Source organism: Eutrigla gurnardus (genome assembly GCF_963514095.1).
Source record: "Eutrigla gurnardus genome assembly, chromosome: 16".
Lineage (NCBI taxonomy): Eukaryota > Metazoa > Chordata > Actinopteri > Perciformes > Triglidae > Eutrigla > Eutrigla gurnardus.
This window is the reverse complement of record NC_139927.1, coordinates 13632546-13647057: the sequence shown is the minus strand read 5'-3', so window position 1 is coordinate 13647057 and position 14512 is coordinate 13632546.

Here is a 14512-nt window from a genome sequence, read left to right as displayed (position 1 = left end):
GGATCAATAATCAAATTGATCATTTTGTCCCAACAATAGACATTCTTATACTTAATTATACAATTTAACAGAGACTTTCTCAAGTCCTTTGAATTGAGAAGCTAAAGCCAGAAATTGTTTGGTATTTTTGATTGCAAGGTGAATTCGAGTTTTCTTGCAAACAGTCAGGAAAGTTGCTTTCAGCGCCAACTGCATCAACAACAGCAATGCAAAACAGGTGATGGTGTGCAAAACTGAATGAACTTTCACCTGAAACTTGGACTGTGTATTTATGTAGGGCTGAAAAATAATATCTAATTGCAATTATTTTGACTGAGATTTTAATTACAATACAATTTGCAATATTTTTGCACCGTTATTCTCATTTTCGTCGAGGATTACGGCGTGATTTTTGCAGTGATTTGTGCCAAACAAAGATGCTTTCTGAAGTCCGTAGGACAGTTTACCTTTAACAAATACTCAAAATTGCAGTGTAGACATATTGTGATATAACTGTGATCAATTAAGTGGTTAATTGTGTCACCATGAACGTGTACCTGAAAACAAAACATCTAAGACAATCAAAACATGTGTTGCCTCTCCACTGTACCGAGATAAACACTTTGCTACACTTCAACATAATCATGTCAATTTGGCTGCTGCTAATTGCGGCGCTCTTATTGTTTATGTGCAGGGAAAGCTGCGACACAGTGATGTTCATCAGTGCTGCAGATCAGATGTAACATCCTCAGAGAGGGGGAAAAAAAGAATTCTCCCTGTTGCAATTATATTAGAGAAGTAATGTAGAACATAATGTACCATTTATAAGCTCAAGTACCTGGAATACTTTCATCAAATTCAATTTCCCCCTACACCTGCTCTCCCAGGAGGCAGGAGGACAGAGCATTTTCACCCTTGCAATTTTCTTTAAAAAAAAAAAAAGCTTGTCCCAGTCATGGACCAGCGCCACACCAAGCGAGATAATCGCTCAGAATTACGATGCGCTCATTTCTCCCCTCTTATATTCCAATTTGAGTGATTACATTCTGTGGCTGCGCAGTCTTCAGAAGCTCATTTGACAGCAACAGGTAATGGAGTTCAGTCTTTACATTCGGACCAGCCTACATAAGTGCGCCGCAGGTCGCAAGGTGCAAATTGTGCCGGGAGATGCGACCGTGGCTTCTCCCGTATTTCTGCCATTTGGTTTATGGGGACCCGAAGGAGCAATTTGCCTCTAAAATTGGGCTTTTACCCCTCAGTTGTCGTGATGGCACATAACAAATGAACATTACTGAGTTTTGGACGCCATCGTTTTATGATCCCGCCTCTTCACTTCTGTGGCACAAAGATACCCTGTCAGCAGAAATTATTTTTTGTACCTTTGTCCCCAAGACATATTATTTCTACTCAGATATTCCTTGATGATCTCTCACTAAAATAATTTCTGCTACTAATTAATAAATTTAAACATACTATAATAAAACAAAAGGATAACATGCGATAACAGCAATGAAGATGATTTTTCAGGATGGTGGAAGTACTTCATCTCAACTCATGGCAGGAAATGTGGGAGACGGGCCTCCCCCCCCCCCCAAAAAATTGACAGCATCGGCCATTTCAGAAAATGTCCCGAACTGACATTGTGTATGTTAGCATTCAAAGGACAAAGACGTCTATAACATCAGGAACAATGGAGGTAAATAGTGTCAGATTTTGATAGAAGACAGCACTGTTGGCTTCCTGTTGCCTACCAGCTGTTTAGGTTCAGGCACAAATGACTTGTTCAGGGAAAGAGCATCAGGCTCAAATTACTGCATGGTTATTGGTTAGGCAACAAACGTGATGGAAGGTGAATTCCACCATATCTCATAGTGCCGTCTGTACTTATAATCAGGAGTCCGAAGCCGTTGCAGTTTTCATATTATATGACTGATCAGCGTCAGGGGATCACACACACACACACACACACACATGCACAAACACACACATTTTTTCACCAGGGAGAATCCCGGATCATCTGGCGTTAGTTGTGGCTTTTCTCTCTCAGCTCCTATCATGGTCCTTAAGTCACACATTATAAACAGTATGGTGCCATTTGCATGACTGCACTAACTATATTATATACACAGTTTATGTGGATGACAATAAATGATGGCAGGAGGACTCTTTTCTATTTTTTTTTTTTTTTTTTGATACAGTGATTTTACTGCGGAAACAGCTGGCACAGAGAAAGGAGAAGTCCTCTGTGCCCAGGGAGAGATGGATCCATCAGTAAGAGGAACCCAGAAGGTTATGCCCGCTTCAAAGCTCATAACCCCAAAAGGCTGCCCTCCATTTGACTGCTGGCTAGATTGGTCTATAGCCAAGATGTTATACAAACGGAATAGTAGCTTATATAGCATTAAAGCTGCCCTAAAATCCAGACTCTGATCCACCACCATACGTCCCAAATGTAGGCCCCAAACCCCCTACAAAGGGCTTAACAGCATCCCAACAAACAGTTATTACAGATTATAAACAAATACTTCAATCAGTGTTTTCCCCAACGCTGAGCACCAAAACAAGGAATCAAAACTGCCTGACCTCTCCAGGCTGGAGAGGTCTTGCCAAGGTCAGAGGTTCATGTTGACCTCTGAAAGGCATGGGACAGGGCACGTGTCACATGCTGGCAGCTTTGTAGAAGTGAGAGTGGGAAGTTGTTGCTCTTACTGTGGCAACCTGGCACACGAGGTGACACTGAGGGCACTGCTTTGCATTTTGGGTAGCTGGTTTCACATGCTGACCCAGTGTGGGAACGGTTTCCTCCTTGTAAATTAATTTGTCGCAGGGATGAGTCAGAGGCTAAATTGATTCAGCTGGTTTTGCCAGACTGGTGCTTTTAGATGCAGGGATGTTGTGTGGGCAGAGGATAATAAACGCTTCTAGTTCACCTCATCGTCAGCTCTGCAAACACCTGCTCGCTAAATCATAGCAAAAGCACCGGTTTACTGATATTTACTATTACAATCGAGTGAAATTAGCATCTCATCTACCAGCTGAGCATCTCAAGCGTTCTATTGGCTTTAACACCCTTTTGTAAAATCTAGCAGTCAGTTTAATCTTTAAAATAACTTATATTATTCTTTTGGCTTTTATTTGTTCATACATACTTTGTTCATAGTATCTTGCCCTGAAATTTATTAAACTGGGTTTATTCCAATGGACAGAAGTCTTTTTTTAATGTTTCATTTGATTTTAATTAATATTATTAGTTTATAAACAGGTAATTTTTCTTCATTATTATCTGTAGTTAGGATGAGATGTGCACAGTGCAAAGCATCAGTAGAGTAGGAGGTGACGGTCAAGTCAATAAGCACATTGTGGAAGGAAAGACAAACGGTCTGCATGAGTCAACACATAAACTAGTAAAGGTGGAAACTTTACCAAACGTTTGTAGGCTGGTTGTTAACTTACATTGCTGCTGGATTTGTGAGAGGTCACAAGATCACGCGAGAATCTTGGGCTCACGTGTCACACAAAAATCCACCTCGTCAGGGTTGGACCAATCAGCATCCTGCGAGGAGCTACTGGCAGCTACGGACGTGGTCTAAACAAAGATGGCGGCTTCTAAAGAGGTCAGTGTAGCTGCTGCAATAGCATCAGTTATATCAGAACTGCGCGAGTATTTCTTCATGATAGGAAGAGGAAAAAACTACACTTAAGTCTGTTCTCGGTGGAAAACGTGTTTTTTTCGACTGGCTTCGAAGAGTTTGACTGGTGGTTCATCCAATCACCTGCCAAGTATTTTTTTTGAACTGCCCTTTTCCAAATGGGTTTCCAATAATGGCTTCTCAGATGATTCTGTGTAACAAATCATGTGGCGGGTCAGTGGAGGCAGGTGGTACACTCTCCATGAACTGAAAAAAACAAAGCACAGAAAGAAAGATTAAACAAGAAAGAGAGAATTGCTTTGATCAGAGGAATCAAGGTCAGACGACATCGGAATTCATGTCTTCAGATTTACAGCGATTCTCAGGCTTAATCATAAATCTTTTGTATTTTATTCATCTACGTGCTTGTATGCGTAGTGCGTACGTTATGCAAATATTTTGCAGATGAGATAAGAGTGGTGTCAAAAGGTAAACATGTTTAAGTGGCTCATATTTTCTTTAAATAGGAAGTTGTTTTTTTTTTTTCTTCTTTCTTTTTTTTACTGGTTGGCCAGATCTAATTGTGCGAGAGCAGTGATGTAATTAATGACCCAGAGGAAATCTGATGCCAATGAGCTCACCATATAATGCCCACATAGAACTCCCTGGCTCGTGAGTAGAGAGCCATGAATGAGCGAGTGATTTCGGACACATCCACAGTAAAAAGAGCGAGATAGTCCATGCAGGGGGAGGCGGATGGGTCATCCATCGTCTACCGCTTATCCTGTATTCAGGGTCGCGGCGGGGCTGGAGCCGATCCCAGCTGGCCCCCCCACCCTGGACAGGTCGCCAGTCTATCGCAGGGCTGACATGTAGAGACAGACAACCATTCACACTCACATTCACACCTATGGGCAATTTCAAAGTCATTTCAGAGTCATCAAAAAAGTCATCCTGGGAGGAAGCCGGAGAGCCTGGAGAGAACCCACGCCACCCACTTGGGAAGAACATGCAACTCCACACAGAGGGAACCCGAAACCAAACCGGGACTCGAACCCGGGGCCCTCTCGCTGTGAGGCGACAGTGCTACCCACTTCACCACCGTGCAGCCCTGTGGGTCAAACACGTGCAAAAGTGACGTAGGTACAGCCTCATAGTTTGACGCTTCGCTCCACTGATCGGGCTGCATTATTTGACGCACTGGAGTAAGAACTTGTGCTTCTTCTTTGCCTCTATTGAAATCACCAGCCATCCCTAACTATAGATCGAGGGAAGGTTGAAAGTAGGCAACAATATCACCAAAAACTTGCTTGTGACGGGAGTGTGGAGTAGACAGATGACGAGTGTGACTGGGCTGAAAAGTGCTTAGGTAGTGGTGTAACAGAACCAAAACGACAGAGAAAGTAATGATGGAGGGAGAAGAAAGGCTGTCCGAAAAGAAAAGGTTGAAGAGTGTGTGTGAGACATTGTAGGTGTGTGTGATAAAGATAGCAGGGCTGAAGGCCAGGGTGTGTGTGTGTGTGTGTGTGTGTGTGTGTGTGTGTGTGTGTGTGTGTGTGTATGTGTGTGTGTGTGTGTGTGTGTGTGTGTGTGTGTGTGCGTGTGTGTGTGTGCATGTGTGTGTGCGTGTCCCTTGGATCTTTTGCTGCTGGTTTCCTGTAAAAAGGCTGAAGAGGTTATTTATTGCTGGAGAGTGCCGTGCCTGGCATTCTCTCCCAGTACACATTGTGATGTGGGAGTAATGCTGCTCTTCTGAAAAGTAATTAAAACCATCCCAGATGAAAAAAGATAAAATGTGAGCAACCCCAGAGCAACCCCAGAGCCCAGGGGGATTGAGGATTTTTCCTGATGATTTTGGTTTGATGTCCAATGTACAGAGAATAACAATGAAGTCTTTTCCCTGCTCCGTTCTTTGGGTGCATGTTATAAATATAACCCCGCAGAATGAAACCCTGTTGATCTCATCTCCAGTGAGGCCTCATCTGTCCATCATATCCATTCCTTTTCCAATGAGAAGACTTCAAGACTTATATAACAGATTAAAATTGCATTATAGAGTCCTGTCAACATCTGCCTGGTTCAAATCAGATTCAGAGGAATCAGATATTTTTTTTCTTAACACACCCTGTCCTTGGCATATACAGAAAAATCAAGCGATTGTGTTTCCTCCCAGCAAAGTTAAAAGCCATTTAATGGTTTGGTCGAGTTTCACTTTGCAGATGAATCACACGATCCCAACTACTGAGTGAGAGCGTGAGGCCCAACATGATTTTTATTTCGGTTCATGAGTTGTCGCTCCTCGACAGATTTAAAGCCTACTATTGGCCACAGTTAGTCTGTTCAGGACAACACAAGCCAGCACATTCCGACACTGACATTGTTATATTATAAACCTTTTATATTCGTGTCCTGATGACACAAAGTGTGCAGTGTAGTCGCTCGTAGGCTTGGGCCGGATTAAACATTTTCAAACCAGTCTGATACTAAACCAAAGACCGGACCGAACCGGTTATTCTGATCGACCTCAAAAGGTGTCGCACTTGCCATAGCAGACCCTCCGAGTGATGCATTCGTTTTTTTACAAAGAAGATTGCGCCATAACCACGGAAAGGAGAGTCAAAATGATGCCTCGATCATACCGTTTAGAAATAACTTTGCTTTGTGGCCTGACGCCACATCGTTGTCTCTTTTTACAAAACATCGCGGCTTTATGGAACAAGAGAGAGACGTATTCAATGAGCGTCGGAATTACGATTCGCTCACGGCTTCAAAACAACTGTGAAAAGGTGAACTTTTGCTCGTCTTGCATAATTAGACGACTCTTCAACTGTAAGCAAAGTTGCTGTGCATCATATACGCATTGCATATAACGGCGGCCTCGTTCGAGCAACTACCGGCTTTTTATCTTCTGGTTTGCATAAATTAAACCAGGTTAGCCCGTACACGAACCGAGCCGGTGAAACGGAAATCAGCCCTAGTGGCTGGTGCACTATGGCGGCCCTGAACAAAGACTAAAGACATAATTTTGTGAGTGCAGCATTTACACAGCCTCATATCTAAATCTAATATCTCCCAATGTACATATCTAGGTCAAATAAAAATGGTCTTCGGAAACATACATTCACACTGCTTCTAGCTTGAACTTTTACTCTTAACTATAACTCAACTTATTATTATGGTTATTCCCTGCTGACAGCTGATTTTTGGCAGCAGAGATCAGTGGTACAGTTATGGAGCAATATCATTTTTATTCATTCCGAGTTGTGCTTTAGGAATATTTCACACTCCTTTTAGTTCTTTCAGCTTTTTCCCTCAAAAATGAGAGTGTACCAAAACCGTAAAGATGCCTGCCTGAGTAAAGCAGAATGAAAGGACAATCGATGCCCCCCCCCCCCCCCCCCCCCCCACAATGTAGACAGACTTTAATGTTGTTGTTGTTGTACTTATTGTGATCTTTAATTAAAGTAAAATCGGTCAGAAAGCACTCCCGGGAGTCTGGCTATGCTTTCTGGTCCTGCAGAGTCCACTGAGGTCCTGACCGATGCAGACTACTAACTGGCCTGATGCTGGAAACACCACATTGTTGCTCCACCTGCCCGCTGTGTGGCTGCTCAACTACTCCTGCTTTTTGGTCTACGGCGACGTGGTTGGGATGGATTCATCTCGGCGTGGCTGTGCCTGCTGCCATGGACTACTACTGTTGATACTATTGCTTCTGTTAATACCACCACTACTGCTAATACTACTACTACTACTATACTACTACCAACACCAAATGCAGTTGGAACCCAAGGGCCTGGGCTGCACCAGATTTCTGCCTAAAAGCCTATTAAGGCAGTTTTTTCTCGCCACTGTCGCTGTAACGCTTGCCCCTGGGTGATGTTGGGAATTTGAAATTGTGTTGACTCTTGAAATTTTGAGCGTATTCTAGTCCTGCTCAATGTGTTAAGTGTCCTGAGATGACTTCTGTTGTGATTTGACACTATAAATAAAATTGAATTGAATTGAATTGAATTACGTATGGACAGTTAATCGTTATGGCTAATTATTCTTTTTTCTGCTATTGTAGGGGCGTAATAAATAAGGGTTGTCATTACCGCAATTATGTCATAATGACGGATTTGAAAATTGCTTTTCTTTTAAGCGTCAAGCATCAACTTATTTATTATTTGCACTAAAATTAGTTATCAGTTCCCCTTTTGTTTCAAAACAACACAAATGTTATCACTGTTTGAGCCAATTGGGTATTTTTTGGTTTGGTTTAATAAAGATACTTTGGGTATTGGTAAATGGTCACAAGGGGGCGGTAATTGATGGTGATGGGTCACTTCAAGCAATTCATTGATTAATAGGACACCGGTGTGTAGTGGCGCATGTTGGATTGCAGAGAAAACACGTCAAGTATGAATGGACAACAAAGGATAGTTTAAGTTATTTTGGCACGATTACTAAGACATCAACAAGAAGCCGAAGATGGAAGAAGCAAGCAACAAACAAAGGTATGCGCGTTAAGGACACTATCTCATGGTTCAACACACCACCGTGACAATCAGCATAGGGCTAATTAGTCACTTTTTAAACTGACAGACTATAATAATTAAATATCTGTCAACTTGTGAGTCTTAACACAATTTAAATAGCAACAAATACACATATTACTCATTGTTAGAAAGATGTATCATGGTGTGGTCCGTCTGTCTTGTCACAGAAAATACAATGTTCATTCATGTTTGGAACTTGCATTTGTTTCACTTCCTTTAAATTTGGAGTTTAATGGAAAAAAGTATTCTGCATAGCTAACAAACAATTTGGAGATTTTCTCCTTTTGTGTGTCATGTTTTCATATTGGATGACAGTGCACCCTTGTGGTCAGTCTCCTCACGTACACTAAAGTCTGAGCACACTTACAACCTACAGTCTATATTGTACACTGTTCGAATTTACATGTCAAAAACTTGGTTGAAGAGCCTCTTTGCTAGACATTAACATGGATGTTGAATTGTATTGCTGTCTGGATAGAAACTCTTAAAAAGCAGGGTGACTTGGAAATTTTCTTTACTGCTTCGGGAACTTTAGTTTTATGTACCTTGTAAACTCAAAATGCCATTATTGCAGAAAAATGTCATAATACAATTTCAAGGTTTGATACAGAGGCTATAAAGTGGCCATTTAAATTAGGTGAAAAGACCTACAGTTCATTTATTTTTAATTCAATGCTCAACCATTGAAGACAGAAAATTGCTCATTGTGAAATGAGACAAACCCTCATTTTGAACATGTTTTCACTGATTATCTTTAACAGGTAAATCACCTATATGGTTGATCATTACTGTGATATATCTATCTATAGATAGATTCTTAACATGATTCAAGGGAAGTATGGCTCCTCTGAATCCTATTTCAACTATTCAAATAAAATTAATGAATACTGAAGTGAAACACACAGACACACACAAGATGTTGATACAAAGGGAGGAGTTCAGTGAACTGTAAAAACACTAATGGGATCCCTGACAATATAATTAACTAATGAGGCTGATGGGAAAAGCAGCTCTCTGTCAGCAGACACCATCAGTCCTCTCCCTCCCCCTCTGTCCTCACATCTGCTGCTGCTGCTCTCATACAGAGATCTGTCATTGTATCACATATCCTCTCAAAGCTTGTGTATCTAAAACTTACAATCAGGATTCTCTGATATTGAAATATGATCAATTACACAGCCCGGCGCCTCTTTCCTGATGGTTTTCTGTCAGTTCATTTTTGGTTCTTTGGCTTTTGGCAGGGTCATGAATGCTGGTATGTTTGCAAGCTTTTAGATATTTGTATACATTTTATACCGTTTAATGAAAGGTTACCTAACAGCATTTTATATATGAAAGGTCTTTTTAACATGCTCATTATTAATTATATCATTCTGATTGCATGTGCCCATATTCAACTGCAGAAACGATAACAAATGTATAAACATTGGAAAATGTGTTTATTTGCAATATCAGATAATTCCTGATTAATTGTTTGGTTTCTAAACAGAACATTGTGTTAGAATTTCCTACAGGCAACGGTTACTTCTTCAAATGTCTCGTTTGTCCGACCAACAGTCCAAAACAAAAATATATTCAGTTTGCAAAGACAAAACTTAGAAAAGCAGCAAATACTCCCATTTGAGAAGCTGAAAGCTTTTTAGTCTGAAACGATGAGAAATGATCAACATAGCAATTATTTCCCTCCTGATTCATTACCTCTACAGCAAATTAATTGTTTTATCGATGGGTTTGATGTAAGTCATAACACCAAACAGACCTCTGATGATAATTAAAATTGATGAGGATTTATCGCATGCAGAACACTCAATCAAACATTGCAAACATACCAACTGGTTAGCATCTATTGAAATATATCCTTTAGATTTCTTTCTTTCAGCACATGACCAGCTGGTAAATAACATATCCTGCTCTGATGCGTTTGATCCGTTGCTGCCCGTTCAGATTACAACCCGCACTCAATGGGACGGCACCAAGATCGGCCTGCTGCGAGCATGCGCATGTGCCCCGAGTGCTTTTTATGTCCCTCCACAAGTGAAACCTAATCAAATTTCTCTTCAGCTCAGTAAACAAGGTTAAGATAATTCAGAGCGACTCCCTTTTAATTTGATTCATAGCCCAAGAATGAAAAAAGAGCTCAAGCATCCAGTTACGTGACTGTCGGATGAGCACACAAAACTTTCCGATTGTTCCCCAATTGGCTAATGGTGCTGCTGGTTAACAGTTAACCTCTTTTCATGCTCGATTTCATGGTTAGTGCAACAATGCCTAAAAAGCAGTACATTAAGGTCAGAAATGTGATTGTGGAGTCGCCACCGTGGCTGTGGCCGCAACAAGACACATCACTGTTACATTGTGTTGAAGCGTCGCTGACTGATTGCGGCCACTGATTTATTGCTGAGCCACAAAAAGGCTTCTTTTGTGTCGCAGCGTAAAAGCCAGGAATGTTGAACGCTCCATTAATTAGGCGGTTTGTTGTGCTTTTGCATGGGGACACTGGTAATGATTAAGCAACTCTGTAGCCACACACACACACACACACACACACACACACACACACACACACACACACACACACACACACACACACACACACACACACACACACACACACACACACACACACACACACACATGCAGCATTTTTGGTATATTTTATGGCATATTATTTGTTTTTATAGAAACTGATTAAAAGTAAAAGTACTCCAATACAAGTCCTGCATTCAAAGGCCTACTTAAGTACCTCTGGTATTATCTGCTATATGTGCAAGTATTAAGCAATAAAAGTATTCATTCTGTGCCAGAATGTCCCCAGTCAGTGTTGCATTATCATGAGAAGTATTACTGGATTATTGTTCCTACTGGTGCATGAGCATGTAAACAGCAGTTTAATGTGAAAGTTATTTAATAGTTAAACTTTATTTACAGCGGATCAGTATAACCTCCGATATTGTATCTGTTCATTAACTGATCCAATGATTCAAGTATAAATTCTTAATCTGTAAATTAAGCAGCTGTGAAATAAATGTTGTGGAATAAAATACAATATTTCTACATACAGAGGATTAGAATACTTGAGTATATGTTCATGGTTATAATCCACAACCTACAGAGGGATGAACATAAATAATTAAAAAAGTTATCTGGAAGTAAGTGCTGTTTAACTACGTTTCCTCCATTTCTGTCTGTACGGACCATTTTCAAACAGCAGGGGTCAGTATTAGTACGTGTAGTTGCAACACATGCAAGCAAGTGCATGTACTGTACATGACATTGAATGCTCTCGCTACCCATCATCATCATCATCATCATCGGGTAAGCCAAGAGCCTTAAGAAGTTTCAATTGGGGAGTAAAAAAAATGTAAAATAAATACTCACACTTTTTATATAACATGTTTTTGTGTCAAATGCTGCTGTCCCATCTGTACTGTATTTATGCCGTTTCAAGGCCTCACAGCCTCTCACACGGTCACACTCAACCGTTAACAGCTAAGTCCCTGAGGGTTCAGGGTCTAAGGCCTGAGGGGGGAAACTGGGATTGGGCCTCAAAATGCTTTTCAACGTGCCTCTCATTCACAACATGTGAACTGTACTACTGTATGTCTGGAGCTGTCAAACAAAGAATGCCTGCCAGTGATGCTGATGGATATCATGGGAGTGATGACAGTCGTACTGTTGTGATTTTTCTCCACCTGCCAATCATAAAGCAAACACAAACTTCAAAAGTCTGTTAGTTTACTTAAAGAACCCCACCAGAAATGTCTCAAGATGTATGGTGCCATGGACCATTGTATGTTCTGGTGATGGATGGGTACTCAAACAAAATGCCTCAGGCTATGCTAAAGATTACTCTTCCTCTTTCAACGTTTCAACATAATACGCAAAGGTATTTTTACGTTATGGCGTTCTTTTACAGGACAACAGCGTTTTGGGAGGCTGCAAAACTAGCAAAACCGAACTCTGTGGAAACGGTGACAGTCCACTTCGCACATGCCTATTACGTTTGCAGTCAAATAGCCAATGCACGTGTAAGAAGACAACAGCACATTACCTAGATATATTTTTGTTTTTTGTTCATGTTTTTGTTCAATTCAACCAGGCGGGCTATCTATTGAAAAGTTTCACTGCCACCTACTGGCCTGGAATGCACAGTACGGCATTTTAGGTTCGTCTTTACGGATCCGCCGGTCCACATTTCTAGCGAGACCGAGCATTAGCCTCCTTTTAACTAAATACCAGTAGCAAATTACAATTTTGTCAAATGTTATCCCAGGCACACAGTTTAAAAATAAACCAGCTCCCCAAGAGAGAGAAACCCTTCTTCTTGCTTCCTCTTGTCTTTATTTTCTCTGGTGTGTGTGTGTGTGTGTGTGTGTGTGTGTGTGTGTGTGTGTGTGTGTGTGTGTGTGTGTGTGTGCGTGTGTGTGTGTGTGTCCTTTGGCTGTAAACTTCCTGACCCTCTCTGCTGCAGCAGTAGTGCTCATCTCTGCATTGACTCCTTCTGTGGAGAAAATCAATAAGCCAGGGTCAAAAAAGCCACTGAAGAAAGGAGCATTGGTAACACTATAAAACCATCGTCACAGAATGTATTGTGGATGCAACGGTGGTCTGAGCGCAAAGTATTAGGCTTGGTGCAATTTCAATTCCAAGTATAATAATAATTACATTCCAAAACATTAAATGCAGAGATAGAAGGCTACGGACACTACTTGGACGACAGTCAATTTAAATTATGTACATAGTGAATTTGAACACACACACACACACACACACACACACACACACACACACACACACAATCTGATAGGCCTAATGTGAAGACATCAGCCTTTCCCCTTTCCACACATGCCTCTCACCTCTCAGCACTCTGAGCGCTCATCGGGAATGTGCCGCCGCGGAGTATCTTTGGCTTCATGCCCGCTGGTGTCCGTGCTGCGCTCAAGCTCCTTATCAGGTGTCAGACGTGGTTTTGGTGTCACTGAAGACTGGTCCATTTCCCTTCACACACAGCTTGCTTTTTGAGCTTTCGACCAGAGTTAGTGCAAATGTATAGCATTTTGTTTTCATTTCACTAAGTAGGGTTTCATTTATCAGTTTAGCATTCTCAAATTCAAGGGGAGGTAAATGGTTTTAGAAAGACATAGTTAAGATTATATTAAGGTGCAGCTACCTGATTGCTGAGTCAATGTATCTGATTGCACGATACAGTTGCTCTCAATGATGCATCTTTCAGATGCCAGATGACTTAACAATAAAACATGATTTGACCTGCTTATGCGAGGAAACTTACTTCAAAAACTCCTGCAGTCGTCTCACAGGAGAAACATAAATATCACTCACAACACCTGCATTATGAGGCATAGAAAATACATTAACAAACAAATGGATTATTACAGATGGAGATGCAATTATTGCTTGCGAGATCAATACCAGTGTAGCCTAACTGAAAATGTCCTGAGCTATCTGTGGAGTTTGGAAAGTCCCGAAGCCAACCGTGGGAATACGGGACATGAAAGCTTGTGTCTCAACACCGGGATAAGTGAATGAACAGTTCAGATCCAACTTTGTCCCCTCAGCATTACTGGCAATTAGCTGCTGATAAGTGGGCAGGAAAGACAGCAGACAGTGTGTGAGTGTCATCGGAGAGCTTGGATACAACATAGCGGTCTCAACAGAATGAGCAAGAGCCAATGTTGTGGCACGCTAACCCCAACAATCACAGGAGGCAGAGGCTCAGAGGTTCTTTGATTTGGGAAGTGGTTCTATGTGAATCCTTGGATTTGTTCAACTAAAAGTGGACGTACAGCGTAAAGATGGCTACTGTGGTCAAAAGAAATACCACCTTAAAATCAATATAACTGAATTCACCACCACCAATTTGAGAAAATCCTATATCATCCCATCCCCATCTATGAGTTAGGAAAGGTCTTAGAGCTATTATGGGAAAACCTCATTTTTATAAATTACAACACATTCGTTATGCACTGCAGAAGGATTTATGTTTTTGCTTTGTAATATTTATCTTATTTTGTTTATCTGCAGACATCATGGGTCTATCACTAATGTCACCATCAATCCACCTAGCTGGAATGATCGTCTGATAGACGAGCACAGATAGGAGAGACAGATGTTACACATGTGAGCTACCTGTGGAGGGCATCAAAGCCAATACGGCCTCTGGTCTGAACCCAGTTTTTACCTCATTGCATGAGAGTATTCTTAAGAATGTATGATATTTATTTGGATCACTGGCAACTTCCTGCCTCTAAGCAGAATATTCTGACTAACAGCTGTATGTATGACTTCTGATGGGAAGGGCCAAATGTGAATAACGCATGAATCACTTCCTCTGATGATTTGTCA